The sequence below is a fragment of the Anser cygnoides genome, chromosome 8 (genome assembly GCF_040182565.1).
Source record: "Anser cygnoides isolate HZ-2024a breed goose chromosome 8, Taihu_goose_T2T_genome, whole genome shotgun sequence".
NCBI lineage: Eukaryota > Metazoa > Chordata > Aves > Anseriformes > Anatidae > Anser > Anser cygnoides.
The window spans coordinates 26,002,869-26,025,984 of NC_089880.1; the positions used below are offsets into that span (position 1 = coordinate 26,002,869).

Consider the following 23,116-nt stretch of genomic DNA (forward strand, 5'->3'; position numbering starts at 1 on the left):
ACCAGCCAAATAGTTAGGGCTGCCTGAAGGACAAAGCAAAATGTGACTTCCAGTTGTTGCAACAAGGCCAGTGTATGCTCTGCGGTGCACCCCAGATCTCCTCTTCCCTCACGGGGCACATCCCTGTGCACGTCCAAGGAGGCATCCTGGACACATCCTGGCTTGGTGTCTGGGCAAGTGCTGGTGCAGTCCCCTCTGTTCTGCTCGTACCTCCAGTTAATCCACCAGTAATTACTGTATCTATCTGCCTTAACAAAATGTCTTGATTTGTAAGTAAAACACACATGAAAAAAATAAAAAAATAAAAAAAGGCTGCAACAGCTGCAGCATGTCAGACAAAGGGAAGATGTTTATCATTTTATTTGGTCTACAAGGAGTTTGATATGCCCTCTGTAGGCCATTAGAATGACAGAGTATTTAAAACATTTGGGTATCATTTTAACTGAGTATACATTTTCTGTTTGGTCTCTGTTCCCTTTCCTAAATCTTGGTCCAGCTTCTGTAGCAGTTAATTTGAAAAACAAGAACAAACCACAGAGAAGCTACTTGAAACAGACTTCTTTAAGATTATCTACTCTATTGCTTATTCCTAACCATAAACCTCTGGCATTAACCATAAACCATCCTAATCACCATTGGCACTACATTTCTCCTGCTTTCTTAAACTGTGAACAGAGAAAATCCCAGACCTGTAAAAAGCAAGAAAATGTCCAATAGCTCAGTTTGCAGCTTGTATTCGAATAATTATTTAAAGACTTCATCCGGAAAAATGTAGAGCTTAAGTAAACTACTTCTTCCCACTCCTCCCCATCCAGGTTAAGAAGAACTAAGTCATATATTTACTTCTCACTTGTATTTGCCATGACAGAAAAAAAATCCCCAACATGCTGTTGGAAACCAAAAAAAAAAAAAAAAAGTTGCAAACAAGGCAGAATGCTTTTGCTGCTACACACACCCTCATGAGCATGCATATTTTGGTACTGTGTTTAGTCTCTGCATCCCAAGAAGGACACAGCAGAATGAGAGAAGGTACAGAGAAAGGCTAGAAATGAATTATGAATAGCTGCCTGATGAGGAGACTGTGAAATTGCTGGGACTTAACCACTTGGAGAAGAGAAGGCTGTGAGATGTGATTGTGGTTTACAAAATCCTGGAGGTAGTGGGTAAGAGTGATTCAGAATAACAGAGCTGTTACTCACCATATCTTACAATTAAAACCAGGTGCCACCATTCTTACCTAAAGTAATGGATCAGTGGCTTAAAACAGATAAAAGTATATTTTTAAACATCAGGCACTGAGCTTCTGAAATTTGTGGCCACAGGGGGCTATCTACGCATTGGCAAGTTCAAAAAGAGATTAGAAAACTCAGGAATAACAGATCCACAAATAGATCCTAAAGGGAATAGGCAGGGATGTGTTTTCTAATGTCCCTAATCCAGTGCTCATGGCTGCTGAGGGGCTGGGAGGGGAAGGGACTGCAGACAGTGGTCAGGCTCATCCACTGTCATTAGACAGCATCTCCTGCTGCCACTGAAGGAGAGGGCACAGTTAGACCATGTTCTGATTCAGTAGGGAATTTCTGATGTTTTTATATTACTCTGAAACAGTAAATATGCTGCGAAAGATATGCAGATTGCCCTTTTACATGGAGAAGGGGAAAGGGAAGCTCATGCCCTACAAAAGCCACCTCTTATTGCTGAACACCAGCTTTAACAGTGAACCACTGAATAATATTTGTTTTATAAACCATGCTGTCATCATCTTGGGTTGGATGAACTCACAAGTGCCCAACAACCACAGCCAAACTGAAACTGCAAGTCATTTTCCCTTCCAGAGTACACGGTGTTGTAGTAACAATTCTAGTTCATCAAGAAAAGAAAAATGTGGCTTTTTATTTGTATAAAGAGAGCTATTCATATGGTAAAGCTATTCCTAGTCCCATACAGAAGAAATCTGTTCAGGAGCAGGCCTCAATGATTTTTGGTAGCTTTCAGATGTGGTTGCTGATCTAAATGTCAAGAAGAATCAAAAGAATCTGTGGATTTTTTTTCCTTCTTTTTAGGAACACATTCTTCTGCCCATATTTTTACATTTTTTTTACATTTTTGTCTGGATACATGATTACTTCCAAGAGGCAGCCTAGATAAACCAAGAGAGAAATAGGAATGTTTCACTTTATCCCCTAAGAGCGAATGTAATCATGTTCCCTTGCTGATTTGTGTTTGGAAATCACCATTCTAATCCAATAGTTTAATTTTATTATACCCTTCAGTCTAACAGACCAGGCAGAGAATGTGTAATCACAAACAAAGGGCCAAATCCTGCTTGCCATACTAATGGGAGTAGTCCCACTGATTATAATGGGACTACACGCAAGCCTTATCCTTAACTAATATGAAAAAAGATAAACGTACTCAGACTCTAGGGTAGGTTTTTTCTTTGGGCTTTTCTTCAGGCATATTATTGAGTTTCTCAAACACAGTCTAAAGTAGTGGTTAAAGTACAACCGAGGTGAAAAAAAAAACTTCATTAGAAAGTGCAGACATGATATTTAGCTTATGCTGAGATAAAAAGGTTGAAATGCTGCTAGCTATTTGGAAGCTAGTATTTATATACATCTACTTGAAGTGTTTAAATACATTTCAGCATCCTTTCACAAAGACACCTATGTGAACCTTTTTGTTCTTTAACAGGACTTGTAAATCAGAGTGATTGGGGGGAAGGATAGAGGGGAAGTGGACAGCAGGCATCAAACCCTTCAATACTTATTCTATTTCCTTACACCTCACCTGTGAAGGGGTGCTCAGCCCAAGCTGAAGTCACACAAAAGTATTACTCACACAAAACAAAGTACCGGGGGAAATCACCCAGTTGTTTGCTCGGCTTCCAAATCCATATTTGCCTAATATTCTCCAACATTCTTGGTTAAGGCTTCAATGTAAAGGATGACCAAGTTAAAAGCATATCTGAGACTTATAAAAGAAATCAGGAAACAGACTTGCAGAGAGATGTGTTAAATTGTCACAAAAAATAAATCCTGGAAAAGTAAGCATAGCTGTGCTACCTGTGCAGTATACACATACCCACTGCAAGGCTATTAGTAACTTACTATAAAACTTTTTAGTCCTTTAGCATTACAATGTGTATTTATTTTACTTGAGCAATCTCTTTATCCAGTTCTCTGATATAGTATACTACAAACCAAATACAGCCTTCAAACCGTCATACTTATACATTATCAGGTCATATGTGCCCATTTTGCTTTTCATTCTTGACTAGATGTTATTTACACAGAACATCTTTCCTTGAACTCATAAAAATGTCTAACTGATCATGTTTCTGATATACAAGGGTCAGTCAATATAAAAGATGCAGAATAAATTGATGACCAAAAACTTGACTTCCAAGCCATCATCAGCAGTGTAATAAAAATGATTCAAACACTTAGCATGAGTCATCCTGGCAATTTGATGGGATCATTGTTTCCCAAAAAGGAAGTCCATACAGAAGCTTCTGTGCTACTAACTACAGCAGACCGGTTTTGTAACAGTAAAGAAATATAAACTTACAAAGTCCCATGGCTTGTCAGAAATCAAGTCTTACCCAAACAACACCACTCCTTAAATATCCATGCCACTCCATTCATTTTCCTAAGAAAGCCTAGGGACACATACAGCCTTAGAACACACCTCACAAATTGGAAAAAAAAAAAAAAAAAAAAAAAAAAAAAGGCTATTTCAGATAACATAAGTATTTTCCAAAATCAAGGTCTCTTTCCAGGAAATATTCTGACAACAACTCCCTCTCTTTTACACTGCTGTAGATCCACTCATCCCAAGATTAGTTTAAGGAGGAAACACTTTCTTTTGTAATTGAATTGATACACCTTATTTAGGAGTTAAGTCACCCTAAGCAATGTGTACCACTAAGCAGGAGAGACAGACACCTCCAGAAAGCATTTGAGCTAACCTAAGATCAAATTCAATATGGAAGTGTCTTTTTCTTTACTGATTACTGAGAAAGCCCCAGATCAAGCTCCTAGCTTGGAGCGAATCTCAGAAAAATGCTGAAACAGGATCACTTAGGGCTGAAGACATTTACAGAGGGAGACCAATACCTTGACCCAAAGCAGAAAAGCCAGTAGGTGTCACAGCTCACTAACACCATGGACTCCCATTCTGCACCAATACTTGTTCTGTAACAAAAGCCAAAGCATGCAAAGGACTTCACCCATGAATGTGTAAGACTAAAGCAAACAAACAAACGAAAAAGAAAAACACATAAGCTCAATTTCCTTCTCCCAGTCCCAAATGATAACAATACAGGGAGGCCTCTCATTTAGCCATTTCCATACATACTTTTTCATCTGGGAATGACAAACTGGAAAATATATTATGCAGTACAATGACCCCAGTGTTGTGTTGGTGATGTGAACAAGATGAGCCCAAGTACAGTTTTCCATAACGGGGTTTCTCATTAACCAGCCACTTATATTAAGGAAAGTGGGCTTGTGGCATACATTTGCTGTTCAAACACAACAAAACACACAGTGTCAATTCAATTCAATTCAGAAGACAATCTACAAAACTGGTTACCACTTTTCCGGTTCTCAAACCAAGATACTGAGATTAATAACATTTTTTCCCCAAAGTGATCTGTTGCTTCCCAGGACGCATACTTTAAAACAAACAGAAACAAAAAATAAAAACCATCACCCTCCAAGCAAAACAAAAAAAAACAAAAACCTACTTAAATAACATCTTCAGCTTATAGTAGGTATCTGACCCTTCCTGTCTTTCTAGTAGTAAGATACAGTGCATCAATGGAAAGTGAGGGGATGAAGTAGGGGTAGAGGGTGAGCCAAGGAGTTCAAGCTTCAGATCAGCTCTTGCAGAGGAAGACTGGATGGCGTAGATGGTGCTAGTGCTTTTCCAGCTTTGCTCCACACACATCTAACACCTCTGCAGGGGAAAATGTGTCACAAAATATCTTTTTATGGCTCTGATTTTATATTTTTCTACCCTTCTCCAGTGTTTTATAGGGACAAGCAGTCTCCTTGCAGGACATCAGAAAACAGTCAAAACAGCTTTATTCTGAGCACACTTAAAAAGCAATTTGGGAGATCAAGAGGCAGGCAAAAATCACAGACAGAAAACGTAGGTGCCACAGAACTATAATAATGGTAAATAACAGCTATAGCAAATTTAGAGACTATTTTGATTAGTCTGCCAGAGGTAGAAGTAATGTTGAGTGACCAGCAACAGATTGATTTTTCTCTGTAAGCTAATGCTGTTCAGTGTCTGAATTGTAGTTATTACTCTACTATTATCTGAGAGCCAAAAATCTACTCAAGAATTTCCTTCCTCATGCACAGAACATGAAATCTAGGAGTAAGAACTCAGGACTGAATTAATCTAAATATAAATAGTTATTGCATGTTGGTGAGAGATACAAACATTTTCCTCCAACTGGAGCTACTCATACTTCCAGTTGTTAATATCTGAATCAAAAAGTCTGAATTTCAGCTGTCATATAAAGCAAGGACAAGGACTCATGGTTAGCTACAATGTGGTATACCAGGGCAAGCATGCCAGATTTCTATTATCATGGTGAGATTCTGCGACTACATTAAGCCAAGTTGCCTGACAGCTATGAAAAAGACAGCTTCATCCACTTTTATCAGAACACTGACCTTTTCAAGAAATAATGGGATATATCCTGCTATCGTTTCTCACATGAAGCTCCTGTTGAGGTCAATAGGAATTTGGCGTCAAAATGTGAAATCAGTACTTGGCCCATAATGTTTAGTGCTGCATAACAGGCTATTGGGAAAGGATCCAATGTTAAGCATCAGTTCTCATTAATTACACTGCAGATTCCATTTCTAAAGACTTTCTATCATTTATTGTGCAAATTAAATACTGAGAGCCAGATCCTCAGCTGATGTAGACCATAATACCCACGATGAAGTCAAAGAAATAAGGTCAATAAAGATCAGTCAATGAACTCAATACAGCTAAGTAAAATTACACCACAGAGAATCTGGCCCATTGAATAATTCTCTTGTCTAATACACATTGCAGATTTTTTATCTGCAGTGACTGATCTTTGCTGCATATCCTGTGCCTCTTCACGTGTGGAAGGTCAGAAGATGAAACTGGTGGAAACCCTGTGTGAAGAATATACAATAGAAAGCTGTAGCATGAATAAACCCACTTTTGAACTGCAATACAGCATTGTGCTCTAGTAGAATAAATAATGTCCTCTACTGAATTTAGTGAAGGTTTGGATTTTTGTCATTATGAAGCAATATTGTAATTTGCTATCGTAAGAGCTTCTACTTACAATTCAGAATAAAGGTGATAATCACTTTTGTACCTTGCCTACTTGCTGTGATGAATTTTACAGTTCTTTGTATTATGTCTCAAAGGAAATAGCTTATATGTTTATTTTATGATGAAGTCACTGTTAAGTACGTAGCTTTCTCTCCTCTTGTCTGAATCTGAATTACCCAGTCTGGACTTGTGACTGATCCTCATTTCTAAGAAAATATATCTCAAATACCTTGTAGTTTATGAGCACACTATCATTTCTGGAAATCAAAAGCCTCTACACAGACATTCATTGAACCAGATAATATCATTTAGAGAATAGTTTTAGTTCAGTCATAGAACTCATTTTACCAAGCCAAAAGTAATCTTATTTTTGACAATAATAATTCATTGTACCATAATGTACTAACAAGAAAACAGGACTCTGTTACACTAAGCATTGCTCAATTGCAAACCAAGCCGACAATCCCTTCCCAGAAGAATGGTAATCCAATAAAGTCCATTCACAACTTCTACCATACTCCTCAGAGCAAAGAGTAGTCCTCCATCCAAGCATGATGCAGAAGTCAAAGTTGTAATCAATGCAAACACACTTGGTAATACTATATGGTAACAAGTCATTCTGTGTGTGAGTGTGTAATTTGAGCAGTAGCATTTGCAGTAAATCATTACAACCTCAGTATTTATTTTGTAAACTGAAAGATGGAGATGAATCTGACGTGTCAGACCATCCAGCATGCTGACACATCTAGTGAAGCACTAGATGGAGCACTTACTGCTGTGTCTGGAAAAGGTCCCCAGAAAAACCAACTCCATTACCCTCCTCCCTATTTGTAATATACTTTCAACTTATGTTTGAAAGCCATCAAAATATGAAATGATCTTAAATATGGAAGCTGCATGACAACATTTCAATTAAAAAGCCTTTAGGAAAAGGTCGTGGAGAGCATCTATAATATATTTCAAAAGGTCTTGGAAAGGAGGGTACAATATGGGTCACATCACAATTATGGCAAATTGGGTAAAAGAGAGTTTCCTGAGACTGCTCCAAGCAGAATAAAAGTGATTGAGAAAGTCACAATATGACAGATATTAATAACTACTACCTATCATAATGTCTGATATAGTATCTTTTATCTCAAAGGATCCCAAAGCGCTTTGTAAAACTCTGCATGGAATAATTTCTTTTATCACTACCATGTTTCCATATTTCTCAGAAAGCAGTGCACTGATGAACTCTACACAGTAGCACAGCATGAAATTTTTCATAATCCCAGAAAGTAAAGAATACCTTTCCTATTTGAAATTTAGGCAGGAAAAAAGTGTATTTGTGTCTAAGTTCTAGCTAACATAGTACATTTTCAATAGCAAATATCCCGAAGTGCTGATGTACCTCTGCCCAAAACCAAGAACATCTAGCACCGCTGTGCACTTTGTAACAACTTATTTAAGATCAGTTCAGAAGAGGAGCATTAATTACTGAATCACCAGGAATATGGCCTTTGAGATCCATGGGCAATACTGAGGTTTCCTATCAAAGTACTCCCTCAGATTAAGATAATATGATTTATCAGACTTGCAAAGATTCCAGCCCTGATAACATGGCAAATCACATGCTCCTACAGTCTTTCACCAGAGAGAGATACAAAATATTAAAAAAACAAACAAACAAAAAAAAACCTCTTGAAATCTTCCTAATACCTTAAAATCTGGGTAAGATGAACTATTTTAAATTACATAATGTGTTTAATAAAGAAAAAAAAAGAAAGAAAGAAAGAATAAACAAGGAAATACATGGATTACTGAAGAGATATTTTTAGGGGTGTGGCTCTAATGGGCTTATCAATATTAGTCAAAACTATCCTAAAAAAACTACAACACAACAGGATCTAAACAAAGCCCTATCACCAAGTATAAAATATCTCCACTTAGAACCTGGTTCACACTGCCATATTCCTGCCTATTTGTCCTATTTGTCCTAACCTCTGTACTAATTCTTAAAAAAAAAAAAAAAAAATCAATGCAAAAAGTTAATCCTTTCCTATGCCCACAAGGCTGTGAGGAAGCACGCTTTGTGTCAGAAGGATGCAAAGTGATAGGAAAAGAGCTTCCTTCCACAAAACTTGTCTCTTGTGTCTTCGGAGGTGTTTGATTTCTGTGACTAAGGATTTAATCTGTGGTTTTTTTTTTTTTTTCCCATGCCTGTGAAGGCTGAAGGAGTAATTATTTTGTAAAAGGACAGACTAAGTAAATGATTTATCTACGAAGAAAAGTAAATACAACTGCATTTGTAACCCTTAACATCTCCCTTTTTCCAGGTCCTGCAACTGAAAATACACTGCTTTTTGCAGAGATTTTCATAGCTTTGATGATTATAAGACAAATATCCACTTAGTTTTTCAAAGTCAGAATAGTTTAAGGTCTTTAAAAATCAGTGAAACTCCTTTTACTGCATTCAAAAAGCCTCACACCAGACTACAGTTTTCCAAAACATGAAACCCTTCCTTATTTACACAAATTTGTCTAGATCATATCTCTTTGTTGAATTTCCCCCCTATACGCTCCAGACTTCACGATCAGGTTGATATGTTTTAGTAGGCTGTGTAGGTAAGAGAACATTGCAATATTATGGGTACTACCAATAACCACTCGTATCTTTTCTATTATTTCCTAGAAATCATCTAAAATCTGCATGTGGAGATTTCCTCCCTCCCCAGCCCACCACACGCCCACGTGTGCCTGCACACGCACATAAGCACACACACACACACACACAAAGGACTATTTTGTACTGACATTCAGCTGCCAGCTCATTTTATCCTGGTCTTTATAAAATAATATCCCAAGTAGCCTATTAGCTTTAAGGTCAAAATCTTTGTCTATTTTCTAAATCTGTTCTCTTCTCTCCCCCCCCTCCCACTTCCTTTCCTTTCATTACCCTTTCCTATCAATTATCTCATCCTTGCCTGCTGCCCATCTGAGCAAGCCAGCAGGACCCCCTCAGTGCCCGCCAGATTGTCTCATTCAGCTAGCTCTCAGGTTGCTGCTGATTGCCGTCTTTATTCATTACCAAAACACTTGCTACATGGTGCTTGGGCCCTGGCAACCAAACTCTAAATCCTGCCAGTGAGAACGTAATTACTAGTACACCACAAACAGAGAATGGAGTCTGCTGTGAGTTGTTAGAAGCAGCCGTGAGATAGACCCGGGCTATTTTCCTGCAACTGTAGCTGACTACTTACTTGTCACTTGGTATGTACTAATGACTGGCTTTCTTATTTGTTTATTTATTTATTTTTTTGTAAAAATCTGACAAAAATATAGCTCTAAACAAACTCACAGATGTGTCAATTTACAGGTGGGGAATACAAAATACGGTGTAAGAGGAATTTTACCTAGGCTTTCATCTACAGATTTATGAAGTGGCTGCAGCCATCAGCGCTACTTGAATGCAGAAGGTATCCTCAGAGCCTTTTCTGATCCATGGGAGTCTATGTACAGGGACAAGGTTAATTTTCCTTAACTGTTTGCTGAGCCAAAACAGTTACTAGACAGTCTGTGTTAGGCAGCCCAAGTCTTCCAAGCCATGGTTTGCCTTCCTGAATCCGTTAAACGTTACTTCCAAATGATCTTGGACCTCGTTCTCTCATTGTATGCAAATTGCAAGAGGCCTCTGCTCTTGTTTAGTCCTCTGTATTTACTGCTCTTCCCTTTAAATACTTGTTTCAAAATTTTACTCTTTCACTAGGGAACCAAAGCTGACCAGTTTTGTTATTTCTCAAACATATTTACTAGGCGAAGATCTGTCTGAGATCAGCTGAAAAGTTCTGTGTGTCTTTTGCATCTGCTTTTCAAATCCTTAATCTTTAAAGTGCTCACAAACAAGGCAAATGCCTTAATGCTAAGCAGTCTCTAGCAGATTTGAAAGTGAAATTCAAGTGGCATTTATCTCCCCATCAACGGGAAGGATTTATCCTATTACCTATCACTGCCATTGACAAGTATTGGTCCTGTAAATCTTCAACATGTAAAGGGAACCAGACCCATCTAAAACTTTTTGTATAAAAATATCACCTTTGATCCAAGTAATACAGAACTGTATGAGAACAGTTATAGTGAGAATACTGTATATCACAAGGGAAATAATTGATATATTGAAAGAAAGACAAACAGATTAAAAAAAAAAAAAAAAAGGAAAAAGGAAAAAATCTTTCATACCACAGAGTTAAAAAGACCTTGCCCCTGGATTTGTTTGCAGTGCTTTGCTTAAGGTTTAATTCTATTGATTACACATTCCATTTTCCAAAGTGCCATTTGCCTGAAGGAGCAGGTGGTGTTTGCTGTTTCCATTTAACTGATATATTAGCCATGTGGTGCACTGCATCAGTGGGCAGTATTAATCAATTTACGGCAAGATGACAGAGAGAATCACTCACAGCAAAATTGCAAGGGGGAAAAAAAGGACAAAAGCAGGAAAATAATGACCACTAATGGGGAACTTGAAAACATGAAAAAAAAAATCTGTGCTTTTAATTCTTCTCTTTCACAACAAATGAAATTGGAAGAATTTCAGAACAGCCAGTGTTAGAAAGGAGACAAATATCACTAAGTCCACTGCAGGACTTTCTGTAAGCGCTTTGCTGTTTGGCATTATGGGATGCGTACACAGTCAAAGATCTCAGATACTTGCTGAGAAACTTACATTTCCTTTCCTTAAATGAAAGCAAAATGCATCATACAAAATCAAAGTTGGTTCAGATCTTTTCTTGGAAGAACAGTTCAGTTTCTATACGCGAGAACTAATTTTGTATAAAGCTATTATCTACATTATTTAAAAAACATTTTGAGTTTATGATTCTAGTATGAAGATTTCCATGACAGTGAGGTGGTTGTGTTTCAAATCATCTGGTTCCTTCCATTCATAAGATTTCATTTCCAAAATTTGACCAAGCTGTATGTTGTTCTGTAATTATTAGTCTTCAAAAAAATATATCTTGATTTAAATGCAGTGAGAAAACAGAGAAAGATACAGACAGAGGAGGGCAGATGACTTCCTATCTGTTTGCAGTCAGGAAATGCATACCTTCAGAGATTACAGAAAATATACCAGTTTAACTAAATAGTTTCACAGTCCATATTGCTTTCTCAGCCACAAAGCAGTGGAAATTAAGAATTGGCAGAGGAGTTTTAGGCTCCCCAACGATGTCTCTATCAGCAACTCAGAAGGCCTTGCTCTCTTCAGCCTTCCAGCGGGGCTGGCGTCTCACAGATACGTAACAAAATTGCAAACCCACATATTAAATATCAAGCACCAACAATACCAATGTTTTTTGGAAGACAAAAATGTAGAAATGCCTCCAATAATACAGCAAATGCATTGCAAATAAATGCTTCCTGTAACACAGCAAATGCATTGCAAACAATCAGAGGGAACAAAAGAACAGACAGGATATTTATGTCAGGATGTCAGTACTAATTCTTTTTGTTTGTTTTGTTTTGGTTTGGTTTGTTTTCAGCATCTAATTATATTTTAAGGACTGGACGGAGGTTTGATGACCTGTTTAGTCCCAAGATTCTATCACACCTCTCAGATGTGTAAAAGTAAAAAGAAAACCTGTCCTGGGGAAAGAAAAAGCAGAGAAATCATTGTAATTCTAGCAGGCCAGATGAACTGGGAGAAGACTGAACACAGATGTAATCCTCCTGCCACACCAGGTGAGGAGTGCAAGAAGTTCTTATGGAGCAGTGAGAGACAAGCAGCGAGTGGGACGCAGCTAAAGGAGAGGCCAACAGATGAGCAGAATATTTCTCCATTCAGCCTCTGCAATGGACACTGGACATAAGTCCCAGGAGCCACACTGGAGAAAAGTGGAAAACTGTGCACTCCTGTACTTAACCTGGTCTCCAAGAGGTTTGATCTGAACTTTCATTGTGAATGCCTGGTCATATCCATCTAGCATAACACCTATGTTCTATGAATGGCTTACAAAAGCAGGGAAGTTTGAAAGAAATATAGACTTACTGAATCCAGTAATAGCAGTAAAGGCAATTTAGAAATTTCAAGATTGGAACAAGAGTATTAAAACCCAAGAACTCAGCAAATCTACCCTTGGCAACACAAGGTAAAATGTCTGATTCACATTGTTTTGTTACAGAAAGGAGATAAATTCAACAGTTTCCACTGAAATATGGGTTAAAACTGTAAGGAATGTGAGCCCTTGTAAAAGGGAAGACACCACTTAGGAAAACTGTCAGATGTTCCTGAGGGGCATGTTATATATCTCCTTTGTCTCCTTACACACACTGTCTCCCCGTAGCTGACTTATCCCTGAGTATCGGCATGCATTTGATTGTTTAATATTCTATCCTTCCTTAATATTGTAAAGTACCACAAGACACTGAAACTATGCTTCATAAATTAACAAACAATAATAAAACACTGCTTGAGGAACCTGTTTAAATGACATAATATTAGCATGAATCATAGCCTTAATGAGAACCAAGGAAACATTTGACAACGGAGTATGATATGGCATAATTCAATAAAATAAAGTTATAACAGCTCTCAGTAGCACCAAATCATTAAATAAATTAAGCAAACTTTTCAATTAGACACAGCTTCCTTGGATTTAATAGACTTGCTAATAGTTTGCTTTTGTATATTTTGTGGTTTTTCTTCTTTGCATCTCTGGACAGAGAAAGGGTTTGAACATCTGAACAAATTCACAGGGCGTAACTGAAGATGATAAGAATGTGAAAAGCAGAACTGGGAACATCACTTTAAGACATTAAGTGAAATTATACATGGGCTAATTTACAGGCTAGGGACTTTTAAGGGAATTTTCTTTTATCCTCATGTGCTACTTCATAGCAAAACATTATCAGGAAACCCTTTCAAAAAATCATGCCAGCATAGGAATTGTCACAATTAATGAATCTCATGGACCAATATTCTCCATTGTTCTTTCCTTAAAAAAAAAGTCTTAACAGCATGCATTTTGGAAGAAAATGAGAAAAAGCTCCAAAGCCTTACTTCACATGGCTGTTCAGGTAAGGTTATTCCCTTTGTTCTCTCCCTAATCCCTAATATTAAATAATTTAATGCTGAAGCATATGTTTTAATAGTATCTGAAACTTGTTAGACAATTCGTACTCAAGTTTTCCTTGATATGCATTCAAGGATCTAGGGGAGTGTCCCTGTATTTTTGGTCTGGTACATCTGGTGGCTTTGAGTTTCACACTCAATTCTCTATATAAGGATAACTCCAGTAGTAGGGACTATTCTTGCTATTCTGTGGATAATTATTATTTTTCCTAGTTTTATGTCTGTTTTCTGTGGTGTTTGGTGCAATGCACTATGTAAAGGAAAAAGACGTTACATAGCAGCTGCTAAATGTTCTACCATCTTTGCCAAGCTATACAGCTCTCTTACTTATGCAGGCAGACCTTGGGTAGGAGATGCCAATTAGTTCAAAACATGTGGTGTGTCCAAGCAGCAGTGGAAAGGACTATTCATATTTCTACCCACTGAAATGCAGGACATGGAAATGGAGGTATTAATATCTGTTTGAGATTCCTACTCTAATATCCACACTGAGAGATCACTGCCCAGACATTAAAATGTTTTTAGTGGTGATGTAAGGCTCGTTGCAATAGACTATCAAAAGTCATGACGTAGGAACAAGGCCCTAGCCTTAACTTCTCTACATTATTGATTTTCATTGTTTTTTGTTTGTTTGTTTATTTTACACACCCAAAAAACATAGTTCTGTGGTCAGGCTGCTTATATGCATTTGTGAAGGGCTTAATGGAATAAGGCTATTTATATTTTCTGAGAGAAGGGAAAGATGCAAGTGCCTTCATCTCTAACAGAGGAGTCATGGGAGACTATAGTGACTGACTTTAGCAATAGAAATGATGCCACTGATGGCTATGATCCTGGTGCACTTTCACTGCACCTTACAAGGTTGCTTTTTACCTCTGTCTTTACCTTTTTACCACTACCTTCCAAGTGTAGCATGATTACAACCATAAGTTGATTCTTCCCTTTTTCTCCTAAGGAAGACAAGCAATTTGTTTTCTCAACTGTGACAATGCCCTCCCTCCTGGCCTGGCACATCACTTAAAGTTGGTTGGCATGATGTAAGGGAGGGGAGAGGCTGGCCTTCATCAGCAATTCTGCACAGATATGCCCATGTAGAATAAAAGCAGCCTTTTCCACACTAAGCTGCTTATTAAACAGCTCTTAATGGTCTGCAAAACCTCTTCCCTCTCCCTCCAAAAATGTGCATTGCTTTATGGGACTTGTGGGAACTACAGGCTGACTACGTAGAACTAGAAAAGGATGAATTCTAATTGAGAGATAATGTCAGTGGAATAGAACTTTGTCACAGGATAATGATCCCCTGCTGTTAGATAAATATGGAAGCAAAACTTAGGCAGTTTTTGAAAATAAACAGTGAGGTGAAGCCAAGATGTTTATATTCAGAAAGGGAAACATTCATCCCTCTGCAGTATTTCTATTTCACGGGGTTTTTTAATTAAAAAACACCCAATCCTTCCCTCCCACCCAACAAAAAACATCTTCATTAATGACCTTGGTCTTGCAAACCATCACGAATATAAGATCCTCACTGAAATCAAAAAGAGAGTTGTAAAGCTGTACTGAAAGATTCACTCCATGAAAGTAATAGTTTTGAGAATATGATCAATAACACTTAGCAACTCTTACTACTATTTTTCCACTTATTAATGATCAAATTACTAGCTATAATGAGCCAAACTACCTTTTGGCAAAACTGCTTCTTGTCAGTGGATGTATGCCAGCAGGCAATTTGGTTCAGTGTTTTACATATACTGTATTCAGTGGGCAAATTCTGATCTGTTACCTGTTTATATTTGGAATATATCAACAGAAGTCAGTGGGATTACAAAGCGAAAACTATGCAAGATCTGTTTACTAATGCTCTCACAGTGTCTCTCTTTAATTTACAATTAAAATTGGGAACAAAATACAGCATGCAAAATATAGTGACATTTTAAGATCTAAAGCAAAAATTCCTCACAAGTTCTATGTCAGTCCCAACCTTAGGCTATGTGTTTTACCCCCTGTTGAAGGGGAAAAGCCATTCCCCTGTTCTTGCTCCACTGGGTTGTCTGTGAATTTCATAAGGGATACAATTCAGTTATACTTGTAGGTCTCAGGTCCTCGGATACATTTTGGGTAAGTTATACAAATGAATGTCACTAACAGACTGACGAACAGGCTTGCCCCAATACAGCTTCACCTCGCTGATGCCAGCACTGGAGTAGCTTCTCTACTACCACCAGAAAGATGGCAGGAGGAAGTATTTCAAGGATGCCATCGAGGCATCGAATGCCAGCAAGCAAGCAGCCCAGACATGCCAGCAGTTGAAACTCGTCTCACATGACAGAACCTACAGCACAAAGATTCAGCTGCTTCCCTTCACAATTTAAGCTCCGTTCTACCCCGAATTACAGATTCTGTCAATTGACAGTAAAGTGTCATGCATCTTTCTCCAAGAATAAGCATACTTTTAGTTAAATTGATTAAATGAATCTTGTACACTTCTGTATTGTTTTTCTGTTCTGTTATTTTCCCAAGATGGTATCTAGCTGCCAGAAATAACATTCAGGAAAATTCAGAGGGGTGATTTTTTTCTTTTTTCTTTTTTTTCTTTCTATGTGAGCATGTATAAAATAAAATCAATTAAAAAGCAGGAATGCAATTTCTAGTGGCACTTTGCAATGACTGATTAATATATTTTGAATATTTTCCACTGTAAATTTGCTTTGCTTGATTTTCTTCCCTTGGAAACTGCTATTTAGTAAAAACTAATCAACATGTCAACATTTTGTTTATTCTTAAACAGCATCATTTATTATTATTATTACAGTGTCACTTTGTTGTTTGCCATGTAGAGGATTCTACGAACGTCAGCTCCCCACGTGGCCCACCTATTTGACATTCAGGCTGCTTGCCCCCTCTTCCACTGCTATGACAAGGTTATACAAAGTCTGCAGCCCTGCAAAAACAGGTTCCTTTGGAAGCTGAAACTCTGACAGACTTCGTACACAGCAAGGCATCCGTGACATCCTGGCATCTGCCAGCTCCATTCTTGCTTGATTAGCTCTTGGTTACCTCAGTGATAATGTCTGGAGGCACTGATTAATGTACAATAATGGTACATCTCACTGGAAAGATAAGCTTATAGAAGATCAATTAAACAGTGGCAATTTCACAGGCTACAAGCTAGAAGAATGGTACTCACAGCCTTTTCTTGGAGCTATTTTTTAATCAGTTTCTTCTGCCTGCTCTAGAATTTTCATATAAAACAGTAACTATCATGGGGGGAAAAAGAACTACCCTGAAAATGAAAGGTGACGGTACCCATTAAAATTACAAGGGAAAATGAATATGAATCAAGGCCCCTGAACATTCCTTCAGCTGTCAGAAGGTTACAAATTCTGCTTTGATGATAAGACAAGAAGTTTTTTGAAATGCAAACTTGCCATAAATGGTACATAGGAGAATGCCATTGTTTCATGCAATTACATTGTTGCCTGGGCAACCATGTACAAAAGTTAATGTAAGTACAGGTTTAAAGATGAAATGTCTCCTAAATTGGAATAAAAAACCATTTAATAGTATAGATGATCCACAGGAAAAAAAAAAAAAAAAGACAAAAAAAAAAAGACCTGAATGTAACTATAAAAAGATCTCTTCTTGAGCAGGAGTATAAATTAAAGGTTACCTTCCTCCTCCAGTTTTTAGTCAGACATTTTAATAATAACAAAAGCAAAAATCTTCAGGTACTATATGTTCAATAGATATAACAATGAAAAAATTAAGAACGCAAATATTATCTTGCTATTAGAAAATTTTAGAGAGATTCATCATGTAAATAACAAAGATTTCAAAAGACAGCTGTTTTTATAAGGGCTTTTAAAACAGACAACAAATTATTTTGCCCTAGAAAACAGTACTATGGAAAAGTGTTTTATTGAAATGTATCCAGCGATTGTTCTTCCAATAACTATATTTAATGCAGATGGGGGAGAGAGAAAGCCTATATTGTACTGGGCAGTCAGTTTTATTACTGGAATGACTACACTTCTTCCTATCATCAGCCTGCATTTAATAGCAGAATTATGGCCCATTATGTCTATTGCAATGACTTCTCCGGAACAGGGTGGCCAAAGATATATTTGAATGTGAAACTAAAACACATTGTTGGATGTAGTCTTCAGGGTATTTTGCATCCCTGGTCACATGCCAAAGTGGAGAAGCATCCAGAAATCATGAAAGAGAGACCAATGAAATAGCTAAAGAGCAGAAAAGAATCATCCTTTCTCTGCATTATTATTATTTTTAATCAAAATATAATCTACAAAGAATCTTGCATTTACACCCTTACTTTTTAGCGACCATAGCTGCCTCTGATGATGATACGAGAAAAACCCTTTGTAGAATAAAAATAGTATTTTTCTCAGTTTGGAAGGAGAATTAGAAATACTCTATTTTGTTTTCCTTTCCTTTCAAATATGTGTACTGTATTTTAAAGAAAGATAAAATGTTCCTCTGCTTTTGTCACTGTAACCTTAAACAAAAAAGTCTCCGGTATTTTGGAGGGACAAAGCACAGGAAAACATATTGAAAGGAACAATGCTGAACTACTGGATACATAGAGTAGCTGACCTAGCAGGTCTTTTCCATCTCTTATTTCTTTGACTGTGAGAAATGGTAGAAATGCATAATAAAGTCCAACACATATTCAGTAAGACACCAAGTAACACAGGATAATACAATTTTGCCTGTGTTAGGAAACAGTAACTGTATTTTGCTGGAAAAGTCAGGTAGGAAGAAAAGAGATTTCTGGCTGATGTTGAAAGAAAAACCTCTTTGTGCTAATCCAGTTGGGCATGATTTTCACAAGTGCAGAACACTTAAAACTCCACTTGAAGTCAATAGAAGCTGCAAGTGCTCAGCACTTCTGAAAATCAAGCCCCTCGGGAACTGGTGAAGAACAAAGAGCAAAGAACTTGTGCATTGGATAAACTGACTGTCAAAATTTGTAGAGCTGCCATCATCTTCTCATTTAAACATGTTCTTAACACCTTCCTCTGCCTCTGAGTGATAGCTACAAGTCACTCCAATCTGGCACTGGTGAGGCAAGCAGCAAGCTAAGGTTTCTGCTTTTATGCTAATGCATTTGTTTCAGAATTATCATCATGCCTGTACCAAACCCTCATCTGTCCTTGTTTATCTATTTAACACACCTGTTTGTGCCTTGTTTCCTACCCAGGTTGATGTTATTAGAACAGATACCTCCATAAAACATCAATTAGAGGTAATCAGTTCTCTCTCTCTCTTTTTTTTTTTTTTTTCAATTTGTTATAAAGGCTCTCTCCATACTTGGAAGACCAAAAAATCCATAAATTATTCAGCTTCACCACAGTGGTTATTAACCTGAGCTTGTAGAAATGCAAAATTATCAAGTTCACATTACAAAGCACAGGTAATTGGAAGGTATCAAACTCTGTGCGTCTGTCAGATTATATCAACGCAGTTAAGAACAAAAAAGGAACTGAACATTGAACCCATCTCTGAAAAATGTACCAGTCACTTCAACAATTGTAGTTTGCTCCTGAGGAAATGTGAAAACTTAAGACCACGTCTGTGCAATGAAGAAATGAGATCTTATTGGAATTCTTATGAGGAAGAAATGTCTTGGTATGACTCATAAAATAATAATAGTATGAATAATACTTTGTATTGTTTTAGTGCCTTCTATCTCAGAAGCTGAAAGTAACTTTATAAAAATTAATGGATTAAGCATGTCAATACACCTTTGAGGTGTACCGTTATCTTTGTTTTACAGATAGCAAGCTGAAGGCAAACAGATTCTAAATGCCTTGCTGGACTAACACTTGGAGAAAGCTCCAAATACAGCCCTTGCAGGAAATGTAGGCCTTCTGAGGAATCAGGGCAAAATTATCAGTTCATTTGTCATTATAAGCCAGAGGATACCAAAATGATTTTGAACCTGATGGTCAGTGACATTTGAGAGAACACAAGTCTCAATAATTGCTAATTTCCTCCTGAAGTCTGGAGGGTAGAGAAGACAAAGATCCAATACAGTGTTCCTCTGACATCAAGTTATATGTTTCCTATATCTGTTGTTTGGCGACAATCCCTAATAATCATCATGAACGTAGAGTTCAGGACAAGCCATAGGTTTTTTCCCCCACCCACTGGATCTCATGGAGCATGTTTTGGGATGAGGGTGAGAATTGTGGTTATCATGGTGGGGTTAGTGGACACAGATCTGTAGGATAATGGGGTTAAATAGTTCTGCTAATAGAAAAATGATATGTGCTTAGTTAATAAACAAAATTTATTTCAGGACCCCCCCGTTAGAAAAAAAAAACATCAAATACCTGAGCGCTAAAATACGTCTTTGAATAACTATCCTCCATTTATGCCAAATGACATAAGCTTGGATAGCCACCAATCCAGTGTACTTCAGAAAAAAATCTTAATCTGTCTGAAATGGAAGAGCTGTCACACTGAGATAAGCTAGAAAACCACAGTTTTACTAAAAATTGCTATCTGGAAATTCTTTCTGTAGCAAGGTAAACAGTTCCAGCTAACATACTTTCTACAGAGTCAAAGGAAATATTTTCAAAGGATAACTGAGGTTCACATACCAAAATGCATATGAATTTCTCTGTGCTACTTATATCCTTATCTTTATCATGATTGGACTCCTATCGCACTGCCAATTTAACAAAAGTGAACTTCAAAAATCTGAGTACACATTCCTGTTTTCAATTGCAAAAATATTTGTCTGTAGGCATAAACGTAGTCATGCAGAAATGTGAATAGGTAAGCTTCAAACTAATGGAAAATCTATCTGGATGCATATCATGGGGACAAGCCAGAATTACATGGTTTATTTAGACCCTTGGATTCAGTCAGGCCAGATCTTACTGACCACAGCAACTTCTGGAAACATGCTGTTGTTGGTGTATTATTCATGTACTCCTACATAAAATTAACACAGAAACGAGCACATATTGGGTACAGGCCCAGTACAAAAAGCTCCCCCTAATATGTTTACTACTAATGTTTATTACTAATGTGTGGAAATAAATTATTTGCTTTACCTTCTTCCTAAAGTGACACAAGTATAATGTTGGCAAATGTAACATGGACACTTTTCAATCTTATGTAGATTTTAAAGACTGCTACAAGAGTCACATGGATGCCTTCAAAAGATTAAGTTTGCATGTGTGTGGATATGTGGCTGTGTGTGTGTGTGTGAGGTATGGAAGACTACCTACTTCATTTCAGCTCAATCGTAAAGCTCTAGTAGTACTAAATCATCATACCACTAGGGCTAGATATCTTTGAAGAATCTGCACTTGAAGCTGTCCCAATCTCAGATCTGATTCTTTTTATCTCTTCAGATCAGTTGAGCATGCAATATGTTAGAGAGCAGTGTAGAAGCATAGCTGATGAGTTCCCCATTTAATAACAATTTGAGCAAAAAAGAAGAATTTTCCAAGTCTTCAGAACTGTCCCAGAGTCAACTGCCTTTGCTCAAGCTCATCATCTGTATTTGTAAGTAGTTAAGACAGACGTGGTTTTGTAGGATGCCTCCAGTACAGTAAGTTTACAGAGAACCACAAGGTTCAACAAGTTTGACTCGCTGTGTGATACGATTCAATCCCTCAACGTAAAGGCTCCTAAATCCCAGTGAGAGAACACACCAGCTAAGTATACCGGAGGGAGAGCAGCACAGTGGCAACACACTGACAAGCCGATTCGATTTCAATTAGCATTTCAGCTTCAGCTGACAAGTCAGAAAGACAGAGTGGGGGAAACATACACGCAAGGCAGCGATACTCAGTGCACAAACTCAGCAGACAGGGAAATAATGTAAAGGCTGCTTGATTTGCAAATTGACTCATGTGGTAAAATCAGTTTCCTTATTATTTTACACGACAGAAAATTAAGGGGGGGATGTATAATTAGATAAAATTATTTCAATCTGAAAGAAAATATCAGGAAAATGTGAACAGTTCAGACACCTGTTAAAAATGCTGTAGAAGTAACAGGCAAGGGGAGCTTCTCTCCTGGTCAAAGGTGACAGTAAACCTGCCAAAAGGTCCAGGAGCTGCTGCCGTCACTGAGCAGAAGCAAAAGTGGCCACCTGCTAATTAAAGGGTCTGAGTTAGTACCAAAAATTTTAAGGCTACGGGATTTCCCACCAGTTACAAGCTGAACGGATGCAAAAGTGAGGATCTATTACAACCGGCATTTTTGGTGAAAATGAGCTGCACTTCAGATCTGTTTTCCCCTGGGGTTTTGATGAAGGGGGACAGATGGTTGGATAATTTATACCATTTGGCATGTGGCTACATTTGGGGAAAAAAAAAAAAAAAAAAAGAGAGAGAAGAAAAGAAACCAAGAGAGACAGACAGACATGAACTATACATATCTGAGCAGAGATGCAATCATTTTAGACACAGATCTGCACAGGCAACACCACCAGTACATGTCTCTAAATATTATAATGGCAATTTTAAATGAAAGATAGGGATTGGTGACTCCACTGCAGAGAAATTAGAGTGGATAATATGAACACTGATTCTTTAAAACACTCCCATCTGAAGATCTCAATTTTGTTTACATGAATACATGATTATGCTTTTCACCTCATATTTCTTTCTTCCTAACATCTCACGTTTTACCTCCTCTGGTACTTCAACTTGATGTAAATACTACCATTTGTCTTGTACAGTATTGAAATTAGTAAAGTTCTCATTTCACTTTCAGAAATGATCACATTAAAAAAAAATTCAAATGCAGTGCTCATGTGCAGGTTCATGATATTCAGAGTACCTGCAATTGGAGATAAACTTGATGGACTAGTAAACGCTCCACATTCTCAAATCTGAGTATGGGAAATCACTACAAGGTCACTACAAAGGAAAACACAGCAAAATGAGGGTAATTTTCAGCTTTTCTTCCTGTAGAAGTGAGGTTTATGTTAAAAAAATCCCCTTTTGACTGTCAGTTCCCTCCATACCACCATACCCACCAGCCAATATTCACCAAAATTCTCAAAGCAATCTCACTGATATTGCAGATAGAGAAAGATAAAGGAGAGACACTCAGGCAGGTTCCCCAGCTGAGGACAAACTCACAACCTGCACTTGACAGTGCATCACACACCACAGCACCCAAACAAAGCAACGCCATGGGGCGCTGGCATGCACAGCCCACTGCTTCCACACCTATCTGCAAAACCAACGTCAACCAACTACCTTGCTTGAGGGCCCCCTGGCTGCTGGAGGCATGATGCTCACCTCAGCAGCCTCTGTTTCCAGCCCTGGCTCTTCTCAGCAGCTAACATTTACTCTCTTAACCCTGTTTCAAGACCAGCCTCCTTGGGAAGGTCTCGGAAAAAGCCAAAGCAATCAGAATACGTAAGGAGAGCTGTGTCAAATCTAAAGCTGTAAATATTAAAAACCCATTGCATGAATATTGCAAAGCTAAATGCTGCACGTTGGCAGAACGCCCGCAGTTGCCGGTGACCTTCTTTGGGAAGGGAAGGCCGACCTCCAAACAGCCGTGGGGGCTGCGCCTGTTTGTGTTTATCATGCATAAATACACGTTGGTCTGTTGACCAAATTCACGGGACATTTACAGTAGTTATTAAACCCGATCTGTATTGTTTCAACCTTTCTAGAG

General features: G+C 37.8%; 1 protein-coding gene and 1 long non-coding RNA gene across 7 annotated transcripts in view; one reads left to right on the forward strand and one right to left on the reverse strand.

The window, feature by feature from the left end:
• Positions 1-23,116, reverse strand: part of LOC106033024 (AGBL carboxypeptidase 4) — a 924,726-nt gene that overhangs the window by 473,157 nt on the left and 428,453 nt on the right. The gene's annotated exons all lie outside the window — the stretch shown is intronic.
• On the forward strand, positions 9,170-13,391 carry LOC106033035 (uncharacterized). Its single transcript, XR_001205157.3, has 3 exons — positions 9,170-9,585; positions 9,692-9,791; positions 11,850-13,391. It is a non-coding gene; the product is annotated as an uncharacterized lncRNA (long non-coding RNA).